Genomic DNA, 12,189 nt, shown 5'->3' on the forward strand with positions numbered 1-12,189 from the left:
CCTCCTGGTGTTGTTTCTGCAACAATATTATTTGCTATATTCCTCCATTTTAGGTGCCTTAAGTTGAAATCCCCCAGGAGCAAGATGTTGGGTGCAGGAGCTGGAAGATTTTCCAGACAGTGGTCAATTTTTAACAGCTGTTCCTGGAATTGCTGGGATGTTGCATCCGGAGGCTTGTAGACTACCACAATGACTAGGTTTTGGTTCTCGACCTTTACTGCTAAAACTTCCACTACGTCATTTGAGGCATTAAGCAGTTCTGTGCAAACAAGTGACTCTGCAATGTACAGGCCAACCCCCCCCCTTTTGCCTGTTCACTCTGTCACATCTGTATAGGTTGTAACCTGGGATCCATATTTCATTGTCCAAGTGATCCTTTATGTGGGTCTCAGTGAAAGCCGCGAACATTGCCTTTGCCTCTGCAAGCAGTCCACGGATGAAAGGTATTTTGTTGTTTGTTGCTGGCTTTAGACCCTGTATATTTGCAAAGAAGAATGTTATCGGACTGGTGGTATTGTTGGTACTGGGGGGGGGGATTTTTTTTCCGGCATTAGTATCTGTATCTGTTGGTTTGGAGTGGAGGCCATCGACTGTGGTTCCACTCCAGGAATGACTGGATTTGGTGTACGATTTCTGCCATTTCCTGCCAGTTTTTTTTCCTTCCTGGCACTAAAAAACCTCTCCCTCTTGAGTGGCTGTGGCTACCCAGGTTTTCCCATGGCCTGGATGTTTTGTATCTTTTTGTCCCCTTTAGATGGTATGCCTGGCAATTTAAGTTATAGCACAGTCTTTCCTGTACTGAAGAGGTACACATTTCAGGGTGAAAAAGCTTACAGGAAGGGAGTTTGCATTTTCCTGTTGTCATATGGGCATGGCATTTTCTAGGGTGGTCATAGTTGCACGTCCCATCTGTTTTTCCAGATTTCCCATGCCAGCAGATACCAAGTGCATAGTATGTGCACAGGCTTGGTTTCCGCTTGCCTTGGGTTTCTGTGACTATTCCCTGTTGGTGCATGTTTCCCTGTCTTACTTCTATCCTCCCTAGCACCAACAATGGAGCTCCCACCAGTTGTTTTTGGTAATTTATCCTCACTATTGCTATTGGAGTCCTCTTGTTTGCTATTTCCTGCGGTATTTCTAGTTTGCAATATTGGTTTTATCTTATCTTTGACTACACTTGTTTCCCTACTATGGCTCCTATCCCCAATGAGGTCATTTATATGTATTCCTTCCTGCGTATAATTCCCGACTACCTGGACAAAATCTCCAGCTTCACCATTACTGTCTCCCAGGACAGTATCTCCAGCTTCACCATTTCTGTCTCCCAGGACAGCACCTCCAGTTTCACCATTACTGTCTCCCAGGACAGCACCTCCAGCTTCACCATTACTGTCTCCCAGGACAGCACCTCCAGCTTTACTATTACTGTCTCCCAGGACATCACCTCCAGCCTTACAGTTTGTGACTACATGGCCAGTATCAAGGGCAGTACCATTCAGCCCAGACTTTTTATGTTCCCATCTGTTGTAGAAAGCTTCCAGGTTTTCTATGAAAGCAGCTTTGATGTTGTCCTCTTTTAATACCCTTGTGATTTTAGTCCACAGATTTTCCTCATTTGGGCATACCCAGAAACACTTCTCTATTTTAATACTGCTTGTAGCTAGTTCTGGGATATCTGCACAAGGGGCGTGACACCAATTTCCACAAAAATGACAATTTATCCATGTGGAGGCCCGTTTGTTTGACTGACCACAGACTACACACAGCTTCATAATGATTTGAATGGTTGATTTACTGCAATTCTACTAGCAACCTCTTGAATATTATATTAATAACCTTAAATGAAGCTCTAGCTATTTGTATTTCTGTTTCTAACTCTTTTTGTATATTGGACAGCTTACCGTCACGTTCCTGATTTTTAATGTTTGTGTTTATAAGGGCGCCTACAACCCCATCCGTTTACAGTCTGCTTTGTGAAAATTTGTGTATGCAATAATTTCGCCAAAATCATTTTGAACCTAACGAAAAAAATATATTTCACTGTGTTTGTTTAGTATTAAATTACTATAAACAAATCTAAAATATATTTAGTTGGGTTAGACTAAAATAAATTGATCTTGTTATAATAAGGTTAGGTAAGTTTTTTAAGATTCTTCTGGTGCAAAATTAAAAAATTTTACATTAACATTAATGAAAAAAATATATCTTTAAACGTATAAGAGAAAATTTCAGAAAGGACTTAATTTTTAATGAGTTCTTGCTAATTGACTAGTTTTACATATTCGGCACGACATATATATATATATATATATATATATATATATATATATATATATATATATATATGTATGTATATATATATATGTATATGTATATAAGGTCCAAAAATATATGTTAATTTTAAAACTTCAAAGGAAGTGCGCTCCACAATGCAATTTTTATTCCACTATACGAGCCTGTACTGTGTGCCAACATATTTAAAGGTGCAAAACTTCATCTTTGGTTACTCTCTATCGTAGACAGCATCCTCAGCATCGAGTACACGAAGTGCATCGGAATGGTTCTTAGTAGGATATCCCCTCAAGTTTTTCTCAACTCCCCAGCTTCCGACGTGAGGTGACGTTCTTCGCATGTCACAGTTCTTTCACCTGAAGCAGAACCTGCTCTCACTTTTTGCCGCCTTGATCTACTTCCGGTTCTGGAAGGAGGCTCCGCGTGGCGTACAAGTCCCTAGCAATGACTTGGACTTCCTCCAAACCCTTCGAGCGTATCCGGACAGAGAGATCGCGAATGCTGCTACCATCACTATTCCACGCCATATCTGGTATCTGGCGGAGCACCTGGCTGGAGTGGCGTTCTTCGATGAGAAAGTGGACATGAATCAAAGCGCCAGACGGTGACCAACCTCAAGCAGGAAAAGAAACCAGGGTGCCCCCGTCGCATGCAAGGTGTCCCAGAGATCGGAGTCGGACTGGAGGAGTTCGTGACTAAGAGGACACTGAAGATGTTTAGCGTCGTTGATGAGCAAATGAAGGGAAAGGAAAAATCTTCCTTCTTGAATGAAGACCCCGAAACTTGGGAGACGAATACGACATTCCTGGAAATGAAGACGTCTGCCGCCTCTTTGAAGGTCATGAGCGACATAGCAGAAAGAGCTGTTTTCCTCATTCAGACGTTCAACGCGTCGCTGACCAAGGACGAGGAGCAGAAACAGTACCTTCTCATGGTGGATCTCCGTTGCCGCTTCCCTGTTCTGACCAAGGAGAGACTATTGAAAGAGGGTGATTGCTGAATTTTAAAGGGACAGACTGAATTTCTACCTTATTTTGCCATTCAAGTAGGCACGAGAAAGCATTATAATGAGCGAGCGACCGCAGAGAGCAGAGCCAAGTCTTACTGACACTTGGTGTGGCAAATGAACAACCCATCAGACCAGATGGGTTGCTAATAACATTTCCCCTATATAAGACAGAGTCCTAATTCTTTTCGAATCTGATAGTCTCATGAAATAAATTATGTATTAACCATTTGTTTTGCTGAAATTCCATTGGAACCCCGAAAAAACCACGGTATTTGAGGGGATGTTTGGCCAAATTTCGATGTTTGTTCAACTGGGGAGGCGAATTGCGTGAGATTTTCTCTACTGGATTCGAAAGAGAAATGATGGGAGAATAAGATTAAGAATTTACATTAACGTTTTTTCAACTTTTAGTGGGATAAATCAGCTGGGGAAAACACCCATTTGCAGTGATTTTTCAGTTGAATACATAAGTCCAGTGGTTGGTGAAGGTCGATCAAAACCGACGATTTCTCGTCCAAGAATTCATGACAAACATGCAAGTATAATTGCTCGCTCATTTTGCGCTTAACAAAGCACTAAAAACTGGACATTGATTCGTTCAGCTCTCAGAGAAAATTGGAACTATGCTATGCAAAAGAGAAGCAAAAATTAAAATATCTTCAGTTTCTCTTGTGTCGGTGAGAGACGCCTTTTTGCGCGACCCCTAAAATTGAACGAAATTTCCTTAAAATTGGTCTAAATGTTACTTAAGAACAAGTAACATTTTGAAATTGGAGCGAACAATTTCAAAACTATATTTTTTTTGGACCGGTCTAACATTACTGTGACCACAAACAAGTGGTATATAATCAATAACACTGCGACTAGCCAGAGGATCGAACCCGTGCTTTTTAATCTTCCTCATGATGAGCGAAAATTCGCGATGCTTTAACCCAGTGGACCATACAATCCTAAGCAGGATCGTATGGTCCAGTGGGTTGGAAGGCCGTGAAATTTTGCTCTCCATAAGGCCAGCTGAAACAACACGGGTTCGATCCTCCGGCTAATCACAGTATTGTTTTTCATATATATATATATATATATATATATATATATATATATATATATATATATATTATATATATATATGGTGCCGAATATTTAAAACTGGTCAATTAGCAAAAACTCATTTGAAATTAAGTCCTTTCTAAAATTTTCTCTTAAAGATATATTTTTTTCATTTAATGTAAAAAATGATAATTTTGTACTAAAAGAACCTTAGAAAAAATACCTAACCTTATAACAAGCTTAATTTAATTCATCCCAATTCAACTAAAGTTTCGGAGACGAAGTAAAGCGCCAGCACTCTAGGAGAGCAGTGTCAATGTTGCATTTCGGAGTGTCCTTTGTACTGTGTTGTCCATCCATGTGCTTCTAGCTAGACAGCTGTTGCAGTATCGATAGAGTGACAGCAGACATCCATGAACCAACACAAGTAATTACTCCACATCACTGCTCGTGCAGTTATCGGGTGGAGGAGAAACCTTCAGGCACTGAAGAAAAAGAAAAATGAGTTTTCCTCAGTGGGTCATTTCATCTGGGTGGGAAATGCATGATGTAAATAAAAATAAATTGTCTTGCAATTTGTTATGCATGTTCTCTGTACAAATTTCTTACCACACATTATTCTCAAACAACTAATGTGACTCACGGAATCGTAATGACACGACTGCAAACAAACCATACCACGGAGGGGGATAGAACCCGCGATCAGAGAGTCTCAAAACTCCAGACGCGACGGTCTGGAGTTTTGAGACTCTCTGATCGCGGGTTCTATCCCCGTCCGTGGTATGGTTTAACTAATGTGGCATTTTATTGTGGCAACGTTTCGCTCTCCAGGAGTTTTATCAAGCTGTTACAAACACTACTATTACTACCACTTGTATTACACCTCACTCTAAACCTATATATACCCTCTGTATCCATGTATTGTTGGCAACGGCTTGACAAAGCTCTTGGAGAGAGAAACGTTTTCACAATAAAATGTCACAGTAGTTGGACTTGTGTCCTTTTACCTAACATAATGTCGGTAATTCAATCAACTTCAAATATTATGCCTAACAAAGTGAAAGTACTGGTACCACTGTTTAGATATTTTCTCCATTTTCTGCAAATCTGGATAATCTTCCATTTCTATGCTGACTCCTCAATACTCCAGCTACTTTCTTCATCTTTTCTATGTTTCATCTCGTTTTTCAGTCACCCACTTGCCGATATTTTCACTCACAAATATCTCTTCATTCACATCTTCTGTACGTCTCTCCAAACTAATACCAAAACTTTCATTGCTAAAACCTCTTCTTGTAAGTTTGCTTCTTTATATTATCACTTTCAACTTCCTCCTTTAAAACATCATCGTAAACTTCCCCATCAACCTTTTCAACTTCTCTTCCGAATCTCTTGAAATTTTTTGTCTCAACAAAGATCGATCCTACAGGTTACCACTTCATATTAGTTTTATTACATTTTAACCTGGCGTAAAGCAATGTTGCAGAGTAGGTGAAGACACTAGATCCAGGTCACAAGTAAATCATACTACGACTCACGACATCGTAATGACACGATTGCGAACAAACCATACCATGGGCGGGGTTAGAACCCGCGATTAGAGTGTCTCAAAACTCCAGACCGACGAGTTAGCCACTGGGCAAGCTTGCATTTGTGGTCACAGTGATGCTTATGCTAACCTTCGCATGGTGTATAAATATACCTAGTTGGATGAATCTTATTGTAGTCATCTGGCCCAGTGGCTAAAGCGTCGGTCAGGAGCATCTGACTCTCTGATCGCGGGTTCTAACCTCGCCCGTGCTATGATTTGTTTAAATCACACTACATTACAGCGCCCATTTCTTTAAGAAATCCTCTATAATCACATAAAACTACTACGCTGGCATAACATATTCATGTTGAAGGCTGACTTTTATTGGAAAACGCTTTGTTCTCTCCAACATAACATTGCGGTAGTTTCCAAACATTTATACTGCATCCACGAACATTTAAACACTCCCACAAAAAAAAAATGTTCCTCCTTTATTAAATATTTTATAAGTATTCCCGAAGGAGAACTTTTAAGAGGTTGCCTTAATTTTTTACTTCTTCCTCCACCTTTTCAAATTTCATTCGTTCATATCTCGAGAACTCCTCATCCTACCGGATTCAAATTTTCAACGCTTATGTACGGTAACGAGGAGCTGGGACTAAAATCAAATGACATGTACAGGTGTCCGCTGACCTGAGTTATTAAGCCTATAGCCAGCATTTTTGATGGACGGTTAACTTCCAAAACAGTGGCCAAACTTCAAACTCTCAGAAATATTAGATGTGTCAGCGTACAACTGACAATTTTGTATGCAAAATTCTTATAATATTGATTTCTGCTTAACCATCGCGAGGAATAACATCTTGTAGGAGTGTCGAGAAGCGAGTTGTGAGTGTGGTGGAAGTTCGTGAGGCAGTGCGTAGAATGAAAAGGGGTAAGGCAGCTGGGATTAATGGGATAAAGATAGAAATGTTAAAAGCAGATAGGGATATAGTTTTGGAGTGGGTGGTGCTTTTAATTAATAAATGTATGGAAGTGGGTAAAGTACCTAGGGATTGAAAGAGGGCGTGCATATGTATATAAATTGTGGCACAGTGGACTAAGGTGCCAAGAGGTTAGCCGGATGCTCAGGAGGCGGACTGCCCTGGGTTCGATCCCCGGCCGCCAGGGTATAGTTATTTGCTTGAAACCACTTCCCTCTATGGATCTATTAACACACACACACACACACACAACATTGTATATATATATATATACATATATATATATATATATATATATATATATATATATATATATATATATATATATATATATATATATATATATATATATATATATAGATAGATATTTTAAATATTCGTGCCGAATATTTAAAACTGGTCAATTAACAAGAACTCATTTAAAATTAAGTCCTTTCTAAATTTTTCTCTTATACGTTTAAAGATATATTTTTTTTCATTAATGTTAATGTAAAATTTTTTAATTTTGCACCAAAAGAATCTTAGAAAACTTACCTAACCTTATTATAACAAGAGCAATTTATTTTAGCCTAACCTATCTAAATATATTTTAGATTTGTTTACAGTAATTTAATACTAAACAAACACAATGAAATATATTTTTTTCGTTAGGTTCAGAATGATTTTGGCGAAATTATTGCATACACAAATTTTCACTTGTCCTAGATGGCAAGATGAACGTTGCTATTTAAGCCAAGATCGCAAATTCTGCCTATTCGGCACGACATATATATATATATATATATATATACATGCAAAACAACCACTCTGAAAGAATAGAGAAATTCCAAGCGCTTTCGTGACTACTCACATTATCATAGTTCGTTGATAATGTGAGTAGTCACGAAAGCGCTTGGAATTTCTCTATTCTTTCAGAGCGGTTGTTTTGCATATTCTGAAATCACCTGTTTACTGTGATCTTATTGCATATATATATATATATATATATATATATATATATATATATATATATATATATATATATATATATATATATATATATATATATTTATATATATATATATAACACTGCGCTAGCCAAGTATTCGAACCCATGTTGTACTGGCCCGCCATTGTGAGCCAGAACCACATGACGCCTTAACCCACAAGACTACCCAATCTTACAAAGAATCAAGCACCTAGCCAAGCTAGGTGTGTTTCTCTTGGTCTGATGACATACGGTTGTGTCGGAGCTTGCGAGCTAATTTCATTCTCGTCCCTGTTTGGTATACTAGCCTACGAGCAGTATATTAATATTATTGTAACCACGGACGAGTGGTATTGATCAATAACAACACTGCGCTAGCCAAGGAATCGAACCCATGTTGTACTGACCCTTCTATGTGAGCCAAAACCACATGACACTAACTCACAGGACTACCCAATCCTACAAAGAAGCCTCCTTTTTCATTTGCAGTCCACCTCTCTGCCTTACCTTTAATTCTTTCAATAATAACTCTACCATACACTTTTCCTGGTATACTCAGTAAACTTATTCCCCAATAATTTTTACAATATCTTTTGTCCTCTTTCCCTTCATATAAAGAAACTCTACACGCTCTCTGCCAATACCTAGGTACCTTCCCTTCTTTCATACATTTATTAAACAAAAATACCAACCACTCCAACACAATATCCCCCCTGCTTTTAACATTTCTGTCATGAGATCCCGTCAGCTCCAGCTGCTTTACCCTCTTTCATTCTATGTAATACCTCACGTACCTCCCCCACACTTACATCCTGCTCTTCTTCACTCATAAAAAATGTTATACCTCCCTGGCCAGTGCATGAAAATACCGCCTCTCTTTCTTCATCAACATTTAAAAGTTCCTCAAAATATTCCCGCCATCTACCCAATACCTCCAGCTCCCCATCTACTAACTCCTCCACTTTGTTTTTAACTGATGAATCCATGCGTTCCCTAGGCTTTCTTAACTTGTTTATCTCCATTTTTTTTTCTTATTCTCAGCAAAATTTCCTGACAGTGCCTCTCCCACTATCATCTGCTCTCCTTTTGCACTCTCGCCACTCTTTTCACCTTTCTTTTACTCTCTATATACTCTGCTCTTCTTATATTGCTTCTGCTTTGTAAAAAAAACTCTCATAAGCTACCTTTTTCTCTTTTATCACACCCTTTACTTCATCATTCCATCAATCACTCCTCTTTCCTCCTGCACCCACCCTCCTATAACCACAAACTTCTGCCCCACATTCTAATACTGCATTTTTAAAACTATTCCAACCTTCTTCAACCCCCCTCTACTCATACTTGCACCAGCCCACCTTTCTGCCAATAGTTGCTTATATCTCACCCGAACTTCCTCCTCCCTTTTATACACTTTCACCTCTCTCTTACTTGTTGTCATTTTCCTCTTGTCCCATCTACCTCTTACTCTAACTGTAGCTACAACTAAATAATGATTCGATGTATCAGTTGCCCCTCTATAAACATGTACATCCTGAAGCCTACCCATCAACCTTTCATCCACCAATACATAGTCTAACTACTTTCACTACGTGCACAGTGAACCAAGGTGCCAAGAGGTTAGCAGGGTTCTCAGGAGGCAATCTAAATGTCCTGGGTTCCATCCCCGGCTGGCCAGGGTATAGTTATTTGCTGAAAACCACTCCGTTCTATGGATGCATTAATATATATATATATATATATATATATATATATATATATATATATATATATATATATATATATATATATATATATATACTTTGGATGGGGTCCACCTCTGGTGTAAATTGTGGGACCCATAGCCTCGGAGTACTGGATAAAAAGGCTTCAAGGAAGATTATTTGGATTTCTTCCTGAAGCCATTTGAATATTCCACTTCCCCTACCACCCCATCTTTTAAACTATTTTTTTTTACCAATAGGAATATTTTATTACATAATATGGCACAGAAGATTTAAGAGATACATTGTTGATATAAAGGTGGCATATACGGTACATGTTGTTACGTGTGTATCACCGATTATAAGGCGAAAATCTCATCTAGCTCCTCAGACCTGGGGCGTGTGCCCAAAATGCAGCATGCATTACCCCTTTGAACCTCCGCACTGAGCCCCTGGAACAGAAAACTAGCTGCCCTGGGATCCCTAGTTACCCTGATGAGTCTTTTTCCCAGCTCCTTAAGGAAATTAGATGCACTCTTTCCCCATGAGCCAAGGGTCTCTGAGCCTATGGGAACAAACATATAATGATGGGCAAGTTCTCTCTCTATATATATATAATGTCGTGCCGAATATGTAAAATTGGTCAGTTAGCAAGAACTCATTTAAAATTAAGTTCTTTCTAAAATTTTCTCTTATACGTTTAAAGATATATATTTCTCATTAATGATGATGTAAAAAATTTTAATTTTGCACCAAAAGAATCTTAGAAAACTTACCTAACCTTATTATAACAAGAACAATTTATTTTAGCCTAACCTAACTAAATATATTTTAGATTTGTTTACTATAATTTAATACTAAACAAATAATGTGAAATATATTTTTTTCGTTAGGTTCAGAATGATTTTGGCGAAATTATTGCATTCACAAATTTTTTCTTTTCCTATATGGCAATATGAGCGTTGCTATTTAAGCCAAGATCGCAAGTTCTGCCTATTCGGCACGACATTATAATATATATATATATATATATATATATATATATATATATATATATATATATATATATATATATATATATATATATATCGTGCCGAATAAGTAAAACTGGTGAATTAGCAAGAACTCATCTAAAATTAAGTTATTTCTAAAATTTTCTCTTATACATTTAAAGATGCAGTTTTTCATTAATGTTAATATAAAAATTAGTGATTTTGTACCAAAAGCACATTAGGAAACTTACCTAGCCTTATTATAACAAGCATAATTTAATTTACCCTAATCGAACTAAATATATTTTATATAGGTTTACAATAATACAATAATAAACAAACACAAAGAAATATATTTTTTTCGTAAGGGTCAGAATGAATTTTGCGAAATTATTGCATACACAAATTTTCGCTTGCCTTATTCGGCAAGAAGATCGTTGATATTTTATCCGAAAATGCAAGTTTTACGTATTCGGCACGACATATATATATATATATATATATATATATAATATATATATATATATATATCTATATATATATATATATATAAATTTATATATACATATATATATAAATATATATATATATATATATGTGTGTGTGTGTGTGTGTGTATGTATGTGTGTGTGTGTGTGTGTGTGTGTGTGTAGATATATACAGATAAAATTTACGTTAGTTGATGACCAGTCAAGTGTACTTACCTGTAATTTCTTCACTCCTACTCTTCCATACTTTATGTAATTTACATATATTCCTCTACCAAAAATATGTGTATAACTTACTACATTTCCATATATGCAAATGTAATTTAAATTCATCTGGTTATTTTTCAAACTTTGCCTGTATTTTCTTGTGATGACTTAATCAAAGACTGACCCAATTTCACCCCACTACGACTCTCAGTTCTCACTACGACGTAGTTGGTATATTTTTAACGTAGTTGGTATATTTTTAACTAATGTTCCAGCATAATAGTGTTCCAGAATCTGAGCTTAAAGTTTTTGTTTTGCTTAAGACACTGTACAAAACTCGTTTCCAGTTTAAAATATTTATTAGAATAAATTCCTTCGCCACGGAAACACGAGAAAGTAAACAAGAAATTAGAAAATAGAGGGGAATTATCGCACGAGGAGAGAGAGAGAGAGACAACGGAAACTCACGTATAGACACACACATACACACCTCCCACCCCTCACAGAGTTGGGCCACCACTGTCACCACTCACTCTATCCAACCTGATCCCCTCTCTCTCTCTCTCTCTCTCTCTCTCTCTCTCTCTCACTCTCCCCTCACAGCACATGCGCACCACCTCCTCCTCGGCCTCTCCTCTTCCCCTCATTCCCGGCAATATGATCAGATTTCCTCTATTTCCAACCGATCATTAAACGACAGCCATTATTAGTGGAATGTTGGATGTGGTTGGGTGGTTATGGGTGAGATTACCAGGTCCTCATGACCGGGGTGTGATGGGTCTGACTCATAGTAATGAGCCAGTTGACTTGTCTTTTTTCTCTCTCTCACTCTCTCTTTCTCTCTCTCTCTCTTCTCTTCCCTTGTTCTTCTTGTTTATTCTCAGATTTTTGGAATTTCTTCTTAAAATTTTGGGTTTTCCCTTTTATTTCTTATGGGATCGTCTTTATTTTATAGATTTTCTTTCTTTATTTA

At 37.6% G+C, this 12,189-nt stretch overlaps 1 long non-coding RNA gene across 1 annotated transcript in view; it reads right to left on the reverse strand.

Moving 5' to 3' along the window:
• Positions 1 to 2,387: 2,387 nt before the first annotated feature.
• LOC138855193 (uncharacterized) overlaps positions 2,388 to 12,189 on the reverse strand; it is a 208,822-nt gene continuing 199,020 nt past the window's right edge. The window contains exons 3-4 of the long non-coding RNA XR_011394396.1: positions 4,572 to 4,833; positions 2,388 to 3,253 (exon numbers count right to left, since the gene is read on the reverse strand). This is a non-coding gene — a long non-coding RNA (uncharacterized lncRNA). The remainder of the gene's footprint in view (positions 3,254 to 4,571; positions 4,834 to 12,189) is intronic.

Source organism: Cherax quadricarinatus, chromosome 84 (assembly GCF_038502225.1).
Source record: "Cherax quadricarinatus isolate ZL_2023a chromosome 84, ASM3850222v1, whole genome shotgun sequence".
Lineage (NCBI taxonomy): Eukaryota > Metazoa > Arthropoda > Malacostraca > Decapoda > Parastacidae > Cherax > Cherax quadricarinatus.